This window comes from Vicugna pacos, chromosome 19 (genome assembly GCF_048564905.1).
Source record: "Vicugna pacos chromosome 19, VicPac4, whole genome shotgun sequence".
NCBI classification, from domain to species: Eukaryota; Metazoa; Chordata; class Mammalia; order Artiodactyla; family Camelidae; genus Vicugna; species Vicugna pacos.
This window is the reverse complement of record NC_133005.1, coordinates 36,726,927-36,743,077: the sequence shown is the minus strand read 5'-3', so window position 1 is coordinate 36,743,077 and position 16,151 is coordinate 36,726,927. Positions and strand designations below refer to the sequence as shown.

The following is a 16,151-nucleotide window of genomic DNA, read 5'->3' as shown; positions in this document are numbered from 1 at the left end:
CCTACAAACATGATCTGCTTACAAGATGTCTCGATGTAGAACAGTTTCAAAGTTGGTTCATTTAAGGGAGCAATGATACAATCAATGGATATATTCAAAGATCCAGGTTCTTTCTCTCTTTCTGCTTCAGCCTCCTTGGCAGTGTGACCTCTGGCCCTGCACCTTTGTGTCTCAATACTGGGTGAGTCAAGAGTGAGGGTGTTAGGAATGTTCTGGAAGCCACTCCTATGCCAGGACAGCAGGCAGTACTTTCACAATGCACAGAAGAGATTGTGAGCTCCATGATCACATCCACTGAACCTCAGATGAATATATTCCCCAATATATTCTCTTTAGTTGATCCCCTCAGTGCCCACAGTTCCCTAATGCCACCTGATGCCAGGGCAGGGAATTTCAGGGAATTGAAGAGACGGCGGTCTTGGTGATTATAGTTAAAATTCCTTACCTTTGCAGATTTTACAGAATCGCATGGTCCTGTGGACACATTGAAAGGGCTGTGCAATTGAGGAGCCCTGAACTTTTTCTTCATTCTCTTCATGGTAGAGCTATCTCTAGGTTTAAGGGAAGTCAGATAGTGGTGGATGATAGATTGGATGTAAAAAGTGAGTAAAAGGCAGAAGTTGAGAGTGATTTTATAGAGCTTCTTGGCTTGAGAAACCAGGTGTTTAGTAAGGGAGAAATAAATTTTGGAGGGTTGGAAGTCAAAAGTTCAATTTTGACCATGTTATGTTTGAGATTTGTATTAGACGTCAATAAGTAACAGTTGGACACATGAGACAGGCGTTTATTGTCTCCAGACTTCTTGATAAGTAAATCATACATTTGTAGGTTATTATTTTGTACTTGCAGCCCAAAGCATCCCAACAGATACAACATATGCATATACATATAAGTATGTGCATATAAATTTATCATGTATGAGTATACATATGTACATCTAAATATATATACATCTGTCTATCTACTTACCTATAATTTACCTGGAAGGTGATATATGAACCTAGTAATGATGCATACTTCTGGGGATAGGGAGTCTGGGAGTAGTGGGATAGGCATGGGAGAGAGATGAGAGACTTACTTTTCCTGGATACTTATATTCTGCTTGAACAAGGTAATGGCGGCTCAGATGTAACTTGCCTAAGGTCTCACAGCAAGTGGGTGACAGAGTTGCCATTTGAAATGAGCTTGGCCTAGCCCCAGAGTTCAAGCTCCTTCTGTTCTAACAGACTCACTCCTAATGGAAAGGGAAGTGAGTTCCTCCAGGGCACATGCTGGTCTTCTCCCCTGCCTCTCCCAGAGCTGTCTCCTCTGTCTGTCTGACTGTGGCATCTCCTGTGGCTGAACATCAATAACTGCCTGAAAGGATTCCTGTGAGGCTGGGAAAGGCTGTGTGCCCTCTTCTCCCCTCTGTTACGGAAACCACAAGGCCTGTGGCTACAGATGCAAGTGAAAATAATCCTGGAAGGCCCCAGACCTTCCCCAAGTGGATGCATTTCTCCTGGAAGGCCCCAGACCTTCCCCAAGTGGATGCATTTCTCCTGCCTTCCTTTACTTAAGGATTAAAACTGCTTGGGATTCTGGCAGAAGAAGTCTAACATCAGTTCCACCACTGCTTAATCTTCTCCTTGCCTCAGTTTCCTCATCTGCAAAATGACATTAAAAATAGTAGTTATCTCACAGGATTGTTGTAAGGGTTTAATGAGTCAGCAGATGTAAATTGCTTGGTTTTCTGTCTACCTGGCTCACCGTTAGTCTACCTGCATCACTCCTGTCTCACACTGAATAAGGATTATAGTTAGCACTATTTTATGCTATTATCATGATTATTGTCTCCTGCAGGTGTTCTCATGGCTCCCTGGTGGGATCTGGCTCTCTTGGTCCCTCCTCCTACAAGGCCTTAGCACATGCTGTTCCCTGTGCCTGGAATGCTTTTCCCTTCCCTCTTTGCCTAATTAATGGCTATTTGTCCTTCAGATCCTCCAATATTTGACCATAATCTTCATGAGGGCAGGATCATTTTTGCCCTCCACTGTGGTCCCAACACCCAGCACACCCATATTTGGCATACAGTTAGCATTCATTAAATATTTGTTCAGAAAGTAAGTGAATGACTAAATGAATAAATGAGCTAAGTGATTGGTTCATGCTAATTCATTCAACAAATACTCTGTAAATGAGGAAAAAAATAAGTACCTACCTCATTGTATCGTTGTAAGAATTAAAAACGTTATACATTTAAAGTGTCTAGAGTGATGCCTTGTGGTAACACTGAATAAGGATTATAGTTAGCACTATTTTATGCTATTACCATGGTTATTATTTCCTACAGGTACTCTCATGGCTTCCTGGTGGGATCTGGCTCTCTTGGTCCTGCTCTGATTAGATGCTCCCCTGGGTCCCTGCAGAGCTTTACCTTGACAGCTGGGTCCACTTTTCCATCCAAGCAGCTTCATCCATTCCCCAGAGGCAAGGAGTGGTTCTGTCCTAAGGAAACATTCCTGCCTTCCAGCACATCTTCTGCCAAGTCAGTGTCAGTCCCTTTTTAGATCACCTTATCTGGCTACAGAGCATCAGGGTCACATTATGTGGTGCCTGCCCAGTCCATGGTGACCCCTCTCTTTGAAACAGGTGTGGACACCCCAGGAAGCCATACTTACAACTACTCGACCCTGCCTTCCGGCCAGAGTTGACTGGATAAAGATGGGCACTTGCTTAGATGAGCCAATCAGATCCTCGCTGATTAGGATTATGACCTAGTGATTTTTGTTGCTGAAAAGAAGAGGTTGTGCACTCAGGTGCTTTGAGACAACCATGTTTGGTCATGGGTTTAGGGAAGAAGAGGAGAGAGAGAGAAAAGAGAAGCAGAGGTGAAGGAATCTATGGGCGGAGTGATAAAGGGACATAGAATATGACTGCCACAATTCCTGGTGGTTTTTTGGATGCTAGTTTCAGAAATGTCTGAAGCCACTGCCCTTATGTTTGATATGATAACAGTGGTTCTCACATGAGGGTAGCTGGGTGATGTAGTGTATACCTATTATCTTAGTTTTTCAGATCTTGATTCCCTTTTCTTCAGAAACAGCACCTTGATTTTTTACCTCTCTTTTACTTTCTGTTCATGGTGCTCAGCAAAGCTGATTCCGTCTTCACCTGGCTCTAATCTGGCACAATCACAACAGTTTATCCCCTCAGGATGATAAGTGATTGGTTTATTAATGGACATATGAACCAGTTAGAACCAATGGGGCTCCATTCTGGGACATTCTGTTAACCCATTAACAGCAGTAAGAAGACAGAATCTCTTGACCTTGCAGTTGCTGAAAAGGCTGGAGCCACTGGTGCCACCTTGTTCCCAGGAGGAGAGGCTCACTGCTGAGATGGAGGGAATGTACCTGGGGCATCATTTTAGTCTTAGAACCAGCTGTGCTTGAACTCATCCTGGTCTTTTCAATGAAGTGGGCCAAATAACTTCCCTTTTTGCTTAAACCAATTTTAGTTGGTTTCTTCTGTCATTTACAAACAAAATGCTCCTCACTGATACTCCTCACAGTAAGCTCCTTCTTTTCACTTGATCTAGTTTGAGTGGGTTCTGTTACTTATGATCTAAAGATGTTGGACTAGGATTAGGATTGAGCCTGTGTTCTGATGGCCTTGCTTCCACTCTGTTCCCAATGACTGTAGATTCCAGGGTTTTGGCCATGGTTCCTTTTCCAGACTTTCTCTTTTGAGGACCTGCCTGGGAAAAGGAAAGGTGGGAACTCCCATTCATCCAGTGTTTACAATTTTAATTGTGTCTATGAGGAAGGGATTATAATCAGCCACAAGCAAGGCGAGAATCCATGAAGGCAGGGCTGTACAGATGAGGAAACAGACTCACACGGGTAAAGTGACTTGCCCCAAATTAACCCTGTAGTAAATAGGTGATCTGGGATTTGAACCTGAACTATATAACTTCAAAATCTGGCCTTTAACCATCACCTGTACTGCTCAGCAACAAGAACACACCCATGCACAACCACCTGCCAAAATGATATGTGTGGAAAAGCTCCACGTTTGTGCTCTTTGCTCTGCAAATCCCAGGTCAAAGTTTTATTTCAAGAACTAAAGATGTACTTCACAACACAGAGAGTTAAAACTGGTGAGAAACTAAATGTCCACAAATGGGGATTTGATCAAGTATGATATAATAAATTGGCTAGGAAAAGCTATATTTATATATATTACAGGATTATGGTTAAGGTCATAGGCTCTGGAATCAGACTGTCTTGAGTTCAAATTCTAACTCTGCTGTTTACTAACATAGGCTCTTAGTCAATTTACTTGACCACTATGAGCTTCACTTTCTTCTTCTGTAAAATGTTTATAATAATAGTCCCCACCACAGAGCATTCCCAGGAAAGACTAAATGAGTTACAACAAAGAGTACCTAGAAATATCTCTGAGTGTTAGTAATTGTGGGTTCCGGAACTGGATTCTCTGGGTGAGAGTTCTAGCCCTGCTGTTTACTTAATCTCTCTTCTTTCCTCATCTGTAAAAAGGGCCTAAGAATAGGATTATTGTGGTCAGTGAACACATATATACAAGTAAAATGCTTTGGACAAGCCCTGGCTTATAGCAAGGACTTAATAAATGTTAGCTGTAAGGTGGGGCAGGGTCATGGTTCTTCCTCAAGGGATATGCATAACAATCTGATACACATCTCTGAGTACTTCTACAGAAACTAAGGCCCCCACCCAGGTTAAGTTCAGGCTGAGCACAAGCACGTGGACCCCAAACTGGTTGGAACAGAAGGGTGATGATTGAGATCCCTGAACACCACCCTGTTACCTCACCAGCAACCAATCAGAGGAAGGTCACACACTCTTCAGACCTCCCCTCAAATTTTGCCTATAAAGTCTCCTCCCCCAGAACCATCGGGGAGTTCAGATCTTTTTGAGCATGAGCCATCCATTCTCCTTGCATGGCCCTTGCAGTAAACCTTTCTCTGCTCTAAAAAAAAAAATTTTTTTTAATAAATATTAGCTATTATTATTTTACCTCCTAATGTCTTACAGGGTCATCTGTATCTACTTTATACAAGTTCTGTGTGTTCTTCTCAATATGATGATTGCTAATGTTCTGAAGCACTTAAATATGTGCTAGATACTGTGTTGAACTGTGTGCTAAGCCCACTGCCTGTTAGTTTTCCTAGATGGATGATTCATATGTTGTTTCTCCAGTGACAGATTGATAGTTGAATATAAATTAAACACCAAAGCCAGATCCTTTGGGTGGACCTGTTTTTGTACACCCCTCAAGCTAAGACTTTTTAAAAACATTTTCAAATGGTTTAAAAAAATCAAGAGCTGAATATATACAAGATCTTGTGGTAGCTCACAGTGAAAAAAATGTGACAGTGAATGTATGTGTGTTCATGTATAACTGAAAAATTGTGCTCTACACTGAAAAATTGTGCTCTACACTGGAATTTGACACAACATTGTAAAATGACTATAACTCAATAAAAAAAAGTTAAAAAAAATCAAGAGCTGAGCAATATTTTGTGTCACATGAAAATTATATGAAATTCAAATTTCAGAGTGCAAAAATAAAATGTTATTGGCACACAGCCATACCCATTTGTTTTCTTCTTGCCTGTGGCTGCTTGGCCTCCAACAGCAGTTGAGCAGTTAGCTGTGGAGGGACTGTGTGGCCCTCAGAGCTCAAGATATTTACTAAAATGGCTTTTACCTAGAAGGTCTGTGGGACCTCTGTCTTATCTGAGTCTTACAATGTTTTATCTCCTTTGTACTAATACCATTTTAATCTTCTATCCCATTTTTATTCCCTTTCTACTAAGGAGAAGAATGAGAGGCTATGTCATGTTATGCAGCAGGAAAAGCCACCTTGGGACCCAGGTGTCCTGGCTTCTGACCGCTGGGCTGGAGCCCTCCTCCTCAGCTGCACCTGAGGCTCACTCTGGGGATCCCCCAGCCTATGGCTCAGCAGCCCAGATACAGCAGAGGCTGGTCCAGTGTGAGAGACTGCGCTGTCTCCTCAGATGGCCTCACGGGGCACCTCGCCAGGCCCTTTTTTCCTCTGGAGCCCGGCCTAGCTCACACAGGCCGCTCTGTGAGACTGTGGGCAGGAGGCCTCTCTCGCCAGCAGTGTTCAGTTACCCCAGTGACATTCAATTGTTCCTAAGAGAGGAGGCCCATTTTTGGCAGCTCCTAGACCTGGATTCCAGGAAGCTCTGCCTGACTCCTTTTCTGTTTTGTTTCCAATCAGCAAGTCGGCTGTATCACTTTCCACCAGGTTGCGTAAGTCCGCCTGCCGCTCTCACTCTCTCTCTTGCTGTCACCTTTATACCACTCTGAGCTCAATGCCAGTCAGGGAGGAAGACCTGGGACCCATAAGGGGTGGGGAAAAGTTGCAGAATGTGTCATCAGGAGTTTTTTGCTACCCAGATAGACCTAAATGGCAGCTTGGCCCAGCCCCAAAGTTTCCACAGATGTGTCTTACCCTAGTCCTAGGAATCCAGGCTCTCAGCCCTGAAAAGAGATCCCTAGGATGGCAGTTCAGCCCTGCAGGTGGACCCATGTCTGTGTGTACACTGCTTATAGGCCCTTTACTCTCTGCCAGGTAGTTTTGCAGAAGCTTAGAAAATTGATGTTGAACATGTAACTCTGGAGGCAACTCTCTGAGTTCAAATTCTGGCTCTGCCACTGACTGGCTCTGCCACTGACTGACTGGCTCTGCCAATTACTGGCTCTGTGACTTTAGGCAAATTACTGCACATCTCTGTGCCTCAGTTTCTGTTTCTGTACTATGGAGATAATAATAAAACTTCCTGTATTAGACTAATAAGAATTGAATCATTTAATACATGTAAAGGGCTTAGTACAATGTCTGGAACATAATAAAGACTCAATCAATACAAGTGATTATTACTATAATTATAACTATTATTATTGATATTCACCAGAGAAAAGGTCATAGTTGTACCCAAGGAGATATGAACAGTAATATTCATTGCAGCACTGTTTTTAATAGTGGCAGATTGAAAGCCATCTAAATATCTCTCAATAGAGAATGGCTAAACAAATTATGGTACATCCACACTGTGGATTTCTGTGTAGCAGTTAAAAAGAAAGGGGCAAATCTATCTGGCCTGATATGAAAAGACTTCCAAAATACAGTGTTTCAATGACAAAAAGCAAGAAGCAGAAGGATACACAGACATGAGTGTAAAACACAAAAACGCAAAACAGTCTGTGACTAACATACATATGTAAATGCCCAGGAAAAATGTCTGGGACAGCACTGTCATGGCTGTCACTAGGCACATGAAGCTATTTACATCTAAATGTAAATTCATTAAAATTAAGTAAAAATTTTAAATTCAGTTCCTCAGTGGTATCAGCCATACTTCAAGTGCTTAATAGCCACATGTCGCTAGTGGCTAGTGTACTGGACAGTGCAGATATAGGCTAGCTCCATCACTGCAGAACATGCTATTGGATGGTGCTCGTCTAGATGGGTGAAAAAGCCAAACTGCTAGTAGCAGTGACCTTGGCATGGAGGGAGCAAGGTTGCAGAGGATCATGTATTCTTTTAACAGATGTTTGTTGAGCACTTGCTCTGTGCCCAGCACTGTCCTCACAGTGGAACCACAGCTGTGAGTAGAACAGACAAACTCCTGTCCTCTGGGAGTTTTCATTCCAGTGGGTGGTATTTCAAGTGGAAACGGGTGCTTTGGTGAAAAATAGAGCAGGCACGTGGATAAGGAATGCTGGCAGATGGCACAGGGTGATCATTAAAGACATTTTCAACATTTACCTGCATTTTTTTAAAATGAGGAGACTGCCTTCCTTGTGTAATTAAACATTTGTAAAAGGAAACAAAAGTGTCTTAGTCCTGGGCAGAGGAAACCTGGATTGCTGCCCAGGTTCTGACCCGAACCCTTGCATCCTGTGCCTGATGTAATGGCTTAAGCTTTCTGGTCCCCCATTTATTTATCTTGATGTGCGTTAGGAAAGGGCTCTGAGGCCCTGCCAGCCCCACTATCCTGTGGTTGGATGTTTCCTTGAGTCTCTTCACCTATCCAGGAAGTCCACGGATCATTGGAGTCCTTTGGAAGTGTTAACATGCAGTGACTGCAGGAATGTTGCAAGACTCATAGCAAACCAAGGGGGAGGAGGGAGGGGGGGAAGGGATGAAGAGGAGGAGAAGGAGAAGAAGGAAGAGAGAAGTGGGAGGAGGGAGAGAGAAGGAAGTGGGGAGACCTCTCTCCAAGGCTTGATGTTCCAGCAAGCTTTGCCTGAAGGCTGCCTCTGCACCCAGGTTAAATCAACCTGGAGTTCTTAGTACGGTAGTGCAGACAGACACTTTGTAATAATAATAGCTAATATTTATTGAGCCCTGACCAAGCTCCAGGCACCCTCTATGTGGATTAATTTATTTAATCCTAATGACAACTCTATGGAGGTTGGTACAATTTATCAATCCCATTTTACAGATGAAAAAACTGAGGTTTCAACAAACTAAATAAAAGTTTAGTTTTGGAAGGTCTGGGCTTCAAACCAGAGGCCAGCCTCCAGAGCCCTGGGTCTTAACCACGATGCTTCAGCCCCTGTTGCTTATGGTGAACTACAACATGAAACAGAAGAAGTAAAGGCGTGTGCTTGTTGAATGCAGTCCATGCATGTGTTCTGTAGGCATAGACCAAGTGGGGATTAATTCTGACTGAGGATGTTAAGTTTTCTTGCTTCTGCCCTTGCCAGCCACTCCCCAAAAGCCAGAGGAATCCTAAATCAGACCCTGTCAGTCTGCTCAAAAGTTCCCATGTCTCCCACCTTATTCAGAGTAAAAGCCATACTATGATCAACAAGGCCTTCTGTGATCGCCCCCCGACCCACACTACCTCTGATCTCGGTCCGCCTGCTCCCCTCACCCCACTCCAGCCACAGGGGCCTCCTCCTTGCCTGTCCCTCCCCTGGGCTCTTGTGTGAGCTGTAAGCTCTCAAGGAACCTTCCTGGTGGAGGTGAGGTCTGAGCTGAACCTGGCAGGGTATGGAGGTGTATATTAGCCTCAGAGAGTGGGAAGAGGAGGGGAGGTTTTCAGGGAAAAGAGTATGTTTGTGTGTGTGAGAGAGAGAGGGAGGGAGGGAGAAAGAGAGAGAGGGAGAGAGAAACTGAGTGGAAAACAGTGAGGGGGAATGGGAGAGGTGGACAGGGACTGGTTCATGCAGGTCCTGGCAAACGTAAGACAGTATTTGGATTTTCTCCTGAGGGCAGTGGGGAGCTATGGAGGAGTTTGAGCAAAGGAAAGACACATCTGAATTTGCTTTTCCCCAGCTCGCTCAGTCCTTCCTGGGGGCACTTTGTTGCTCAGGACTTGCCATCTGGTTTGGCTACAGGTGACCTTCACTGTTCACCTCCATCAGTAACTCAAACAATATATGTATATATTTTAAAATTATGTCTTTTTCCTTTAGGAATATGTTTATGTGGGTGTTCATTTTTATTTTATTTTAAAATTTTTTAGAGAAGTTTTAGGTTTATAACAAACTTGAAGGAGAGATACAGAGATTTCCATATACCGCATACCCCCACAACATGCCCATTGTCAACACCACTCACCAGAATAGAACACTTTTTTTGTTTTAACCAAGGATAAACCTACATAGACACAGCATAATCACCCAAAATCTACAGTTTACCTTAGGCTTGTGCATTCACTTCTGTTGTACATTCTGTGGCTTTGCAGAAATTTGTAATGACATATATCCATCATTATAATACCATAAAGAGTGTTTTCACTGCTCTAAAAATCCTCTGTGCTCTGCCTGTTCATCTTCTCCCCTGGTCCCATCCCTGGCAGCTGCTGATCCTTATCTTGTCTCCATAGTTTTGCCTTTTCTGGAAATGTTATATAATTGGGGTCATACAGCATGCAGCCCTTTCAGATTGGTTTCTTTCTTTTAGTAATTGCATTTAGGGGTTCTACTTTGGGGCTCTCATGACTAGTGCTGCTATGACCATTCATGTACAAGTTTTTGTGTGGACACGTATTTTTCAGTTCTTTTGGGTATATACCTCAGAGTGAAACTTCTGGGTTATGTGGTAACTGTGTTTAACTGTTTGAGGAACTACTTGATTTTTTTCCAAGGTGGCTGCACTAGTTTGCATTCCCACCAGCAGTGCGTGATGGTTCCATTTTTTTCATACCTCTGTATACCTTTTGTGTTTTGAGTCACACAACTATATGACCATATATAGAGAACGAGTTGAAGAAAGATGAGGATAGGGTGACCAGAGGGAGTGAGAGAGGAAGGCTGGTACCTGATCCTCCAGGGCCATAGGCCTCAGTGCGGTGTTGAATTTTGTTGAGATTTCAGGGGGCAGCTCTTGGAGGCTTTTATGCTAGGAAGAAGCATGAACTGATTTGTGTGTGTGTGTATGTGTGCACTTTCATTGTTTCAACATTTATTCCCTAAATGGGTAATGATTCATAGGGTTCCCTCTCCCTGTAGCAGGTAACTACTGTTTTATTTTCGTATATGTTCATTTAGAGTTTTCTTTTGAATACATATGCAAATACAAGCAGTCTTGTTTTCCCACTGTTATTATACAAGGTAGATACTGTCACACTTACTTTTTCACATAACCATGTATTTTAGAGACTTTTCCATATCAGTATATAGAGAGTTTCATCATTCTTTTTTTTTTCTTTTCTTTTCTTTTTTTACTGCTGCATAGTATTCTGTCACTGGACAGATCACAATTTATTTTGCCAGTGTCCTGTTAAAGGGCAATGAGGTTGTTTTTGATTTTTTTTATTATTACAACCCATGTTTTTAACAAATAATTCTATACAAATGTCATCTCACACATATGCAGGATTATCTGTAGGACACATTCCCAGAAATGAACTTGCTGGATCAAAAATGCATATGCATTTATCATTTTGATAGATTTTGCCAAATTACCCTTCTGAGAGGTTGGGCCAACTTATACCCCACCAGGAATTATGAAGGTTCCTGTTGCCTCAAACTCTCATCACTCAGTGTGTTATCAAGCTTCTAGAACCTTGCCAATGTGAGATGGAACATAGTGGTTCCTGTAGTTTTAATTTGAATTTTTTAGAAAGAGAGAGGCCACACAGCTTTTCATATGTTTAACAGCCATTTGAATTTCCTTTTCTGGGAACTGTCTATTGACATCTTTTTTTTTTTTTTCTACTAGGCTTTGTCTGTTTTTCATATCTGTTTCTGAGAGTTCTTCTTATGCAAAGGAGAGTAGCTCTTTGTGGGATGAACTGCAAGAATTTTTCCCTGGTTTGTCATTTGTGTTTTGACTTTGCGTATGATGGGTTTTTTTCTTCCTCTCTCTTTTTGTCATAAGTGTTTTTTTTTTTTGCTGTTGTTTTAACGTAGTCAGATTGATCAATCTTTTCTTTTAGGACTTCTGGACTTTGCATCATAGTTGGAAAGCCCTCTTTCATACTTTCTTTTAGTATTTATAGTATCACTGTTTATATGTTATATCACTGTTATAAATTCAGTCAAATGTTATTTTTCTGTATGTCTCACTTTATAGCTTGCTGTTTTCTCACATTATTGATACATAGAGAAGCTTTACTTCATTCATTTTAACTGCTGCATAGTATGCTATCATGTGACTAATAAGACCACATTTTATTCGTGATCCTCTAACAATGGAATTTAGGTTGCTTGTCATTTTTCACTGTGACACCCAATGCTGCAGTGAACATGCTTGTATATATCTTCTTATGCTCACTTGCCAGAATTTCTTTGGAGCACAGAGCTAGAAGTAAAATTTCTGTCAATCTCTGGATGTAAAACAGTATGTGATGCTGATTATAGTTTGCATTTCCCTGATTAATCTGAGACTGAGCATCTTTTCATATGTTTATGGGACCTTTGGGTTACCTCTTCTCACAGAAATGCTTTTTAAAACCCTTTAGTCCTTTTTCATTGGGATGATTGATTGTCTCCCCCCCCCCCTTATTTATCTATGAGTTCTTTATAAATTCTGGGTATAATCCCTTTGTTATATTGGTTGTATCTTCTCCCGGTTTGTCACTTGTCTTTTCCTCTTTGTCATAGAGGAATATTCAATTTTGATGTAGTCCAATAGATTAATCTTTTCCTTTATAGTCTGTGCTTTTTGTGCCTGGTTTAGGAAATCCCTTTGTCTCCAAGGTCATAAAGATACTTTTCTATATATCCCGTTAATCACTTTAGAGCTTGAAGAAAAAAAAATTTTTTGAAATCTAAACGATGCCAAAAGAGACTGAGATGCTTTCTTTCATGTTTGCTGAAATGGGGTTTGGCTTAAGAAAATGGAGAAACAGAGCTTTAACCTCTGCCTGTCCTGTAGATTCTAGTTCAGGGCAAGACGACCTTTGCTGTCACATGGTTGATTGATTACGGCCAGGCTCTGGGATGTTAAGACCCTAGACTCAGATTTTCTCTCAGTGCCTTTAATCAACACTCCTCATGCCTGCCTGTGACCCTGGAGCTTAGCTGCAGCCACAGCTCCTCCCTCTGGCCCCCATTACTCTGCTCAAAGTAGTGCTACTGGCTCAGAGGATGGGAGGAGGAGAAGCCGACACAGCTGTTTTTCCTTCCTGAGCCCATGACAATATCTGGTTGTTCCAGACACCTGCCACAACATAATGTCCTTGGCTAATTGGCTTTCCCTGTTGCTGACATGGGCGGCCTTTCCTCCAATCAGTGGGTGATATTTGGAGCCCTGTCCATCTCTTGGGAGTTGGGATATTTTCTCACCCCGGCAGAGCCCAGCTTTGGAATGTCAGCGTTCTGCTCAGGAGCTGGGCTGGCAGGGGCAGCAGGTGGCTTGGAAATGAGAGTCCTCTGACCTTCCCACGGGAACTTACCAGCAACTTCTCCATGTAGAGCCATTTTAGGATCTTCCTAGGCCTCTGGCATTGTTACTTTTTAAGGACCCATCCACATCCCATTAAGCATAACAAAATGCATCCCCACGGCCTAGTAGATACAATTAGATGTAATCATGTGAGTTCAGAGGCGGCTGACTAGTGGACCTAACACTACATTTTGTAGACATTTTAATTAAGCTTTGATTAATTTCAATTTTTGCAGCTTCCTTTTTATATTCTGGAGTCAGTATTGGTCTCAAACATATTTATGTGCACTTGAAATATTAAGACTCTGGGGTCTGGCCTATGCTGTCCATTGATAAAACTGCCCAGCCCCCAGCTTTCCTTCATAAGACCAGATTTGCCAAGCCCACTACATCCCACAGAATTCCCAAGCACTTACCAAGCACTCTCCTGTGTATTAAATCATGAACTGCTTCCAAATCTTCCTCCTGTATGTAATATTGAGGGACATTTGCAGAGATTCTTAGTCTTCTCAGCAGAATCAAGGAGTGTTTGCTGGACTTCCTTCATCTGGGTAAAACCCCGGATTGTGTCCTGAACCCTCTCCTACATATAAAATCATGAGATATTTGCAGAATCCAATCTTGTGTGTACAATCTTGGCCGTTTGCATGACCCTCCTACTCTGTGTGAAATCAAGGAATATTTACAGAACACCCTTTTATCTGTAACATCATTAACTGCACACAGAATTTCCTATGTTTGGTGTCATAGAATCTTTACAGAGCACCCTTGTTCCAGGTAGAATCGGAAATGAACACGCTCCTCCGAGTGGAATCATTAATTAGTTGCAGACCCCTCTCCAGGATCACCAACTGTTTGAAAAACACATTGGAAAATCAAGGAAGATTTACATAGCTCTTTTCTATCTGCAGAATCATGTAATAGTTGCAAAGTTTCTTCCTAGGTATAAAATCATAAATGTTTACAGAGCACTCCCTGCATATAGAATTTTAAGGCATTTGAACAATTTTTCCTTCCTGTATATAGAATTGAGGAATGTCTTCATGTATACAGATCACAGAATGTTTGCAGAGCCCCCCTTTGTGGCTTGAACCTTGGACTGTTTGCAGAACACCCACCTCTTTATAGAAAGTTTGCAGAACCTCTTTGCTTATCATTTTGCAGTGTCTACAGTTCTTCCTCATCTGTACAGACTCAAGGAATGTTAGCTTCTTCTGTGTAGAATCATGGAATGTTACTAAGCAGCCTCCTCCATATAGAACTTGAAATGTTTACATCCCTGCTTACATGTTGAAGAGATGTAAGAGATGTAAAGGGTCATGAACAGGTCACGGACAGGTCACAGACGGTCTTGAAGGTCAAATGAAGATTAGACTTTCTTCTATAAGCTATAGAGTGCCACCGAAGTTTTTTAAATTAGAATAGTGACACGATGAATGAAAATTATGTTCCAGGAATCTTAATATAGTGAAGGGAGTAAGTGAGGTAAACTGAAGGGTGGTGGATTAAAAAATAATTTTTCAAAACAAATTAAAAATTAACGTACAGATTGATTTTACTAAGTGCAATGATCTGTAGCAAACACTTTAATAAAATAGACTCATTCTCCCCGGGTATTCAACTACAACTCATAGTTCAAATCTGGCCCACTGCTTGAAAATAAAGTTTTATTGGTACACAGCCACATGTCTGTGAACGCTTTTTTTTTTTTTGTCTGTGGATGCTTTTGTGCTACCATAGAATTAAGTGGTTTTGAGTGAGACTGTATGGCCTGCAAAATAAAAAATATTTGCTATCCAGCCCTTTACAAAAGAAATTTGCTTACCCATGCTCTAGCAAGAAAAGAAATACTCTGAAATTTTTTTTAATGATTGGTTTTTTGGGAGTATTTTTTGGTTTTCTCACAACAGACTCAGTTGAATTTATAAACAGTTTTATTCATTCATTCATTTAACTAATATTTACTAAAGATCTACTATGTACCAGGCCCTGATTTAGGCACAGAGGGTGCAAAGATGAAAAAAAGGCATTTTCTTGCCCTCAAGGAAATGTGTAATCTAGCCATAACTGTCACATAATTTATAAGAAACCAGCTGTGTGACCTTGAGCAGGTTCCTTAATCCTTCTAGACTTCAGTTTCCTCATCTGTGAATAAGGGTGGTGCTAGTACCAACCTCAAGGATTATTGTAAGGATTAAGTAAGTTTCTATTTATAAAGTTCTTAGAACAGTGCCTGACGCAGAGTAAGTGTGCTTGTTTTATTATGTACTTATAGGCGAGCATACCCACATGTACATATGTATGTATAAAACAGTGCGATTTGTGCTCTAATAGAGGTGTCTAGGGTTATTCTACTTAAGAGAATTTTATCAGTCAGGACTTAGTTCAGAAAATAGAAACCACTCCAGGTATTTTAATCAAAAAAGGATTTGATGGTGGGGGGATAAATTGGGAGTTTGGGATTAGCAGATAAATACTACTATACACAGAACAGATAAACAAATAGATCCTACTGTATAGCACAGGGAACTATATTCAGTAACTTGTAATAACCTATAATGAAAAAGAATATATATGTATAACTGAATCACTATACTGTATGCCAGAAACTAACACAACATTGTAAGTCAACTATATTGCAATTTGAAAAAAAAAGGATTTGATACAAGATTTAAGTGCCTGCAAAATCACCAGGAGGGCTGGAAGAGTGATCAGGGTGACCATTTTGTACTCTTGATTTTAAGTTTCTGGCATTAAAAAAAAGCTTGGTGTGCTCCACAGGTGTCTGTTGCTTTTGCCTACCCAGTGTCTATTCCATTGGAGTAATTGCACCTTGGTTTCCCCTTGGAGAGCCACCCTTTCCCACTATTAGTCATGTGATTATATGATGCTCAGCTTGCCTCCTGGCTGCAGGGGAAGGCATGTAACTAGGTCTAGCCAATCAGTCAGTACACTTCATCTCCTTAGTCACAGTAATTGGTTTAGGGCTGGCCATGTGACTGAAACCAGGTCAATGAAACTGATTATAAAACTCTTTTTTGGCAGGTGATTCCGTAGCTGTGGGAACCACGCGGTCAGGGGGAGCAGGTGAATCTGATGAAACCAACCCAAAGGAAAGCAGAATTAATATATAGAGAGAAATTGAATGCTGATGATATTACATGAGCTCCTGGGTCCAGCTATGCCTGAAGCCATGTAACCCTGCTTCAAGACATTATAGTCATTTAGTGCAATAAATTTCCTTTTTGTTTAAGCCA

The 16,151-nt window shown here is 41.5% G+C and overlaps 1 long non-coding RNA gene across 2 annotated transcripts in view; it reads left to right on the top strand.

Moving 5' to 3' along the window:
• The window catches only part of LOC140687455 (uncharacterized), a 45,677-nt gene extending 29,526 nt beyond the window's left edge, over positions 1–16,151 (top strand). For both annotated transcript variants that reach the window (XR_012061801.1, XR_012061800.1), the window contains one exon: positions 15,940–16,151. This is a non-coding gene — a long non-coding RNA (uncharacterized lncRNA). The remainder of the gene's footprint in view (positions 1–15,939) is intronic.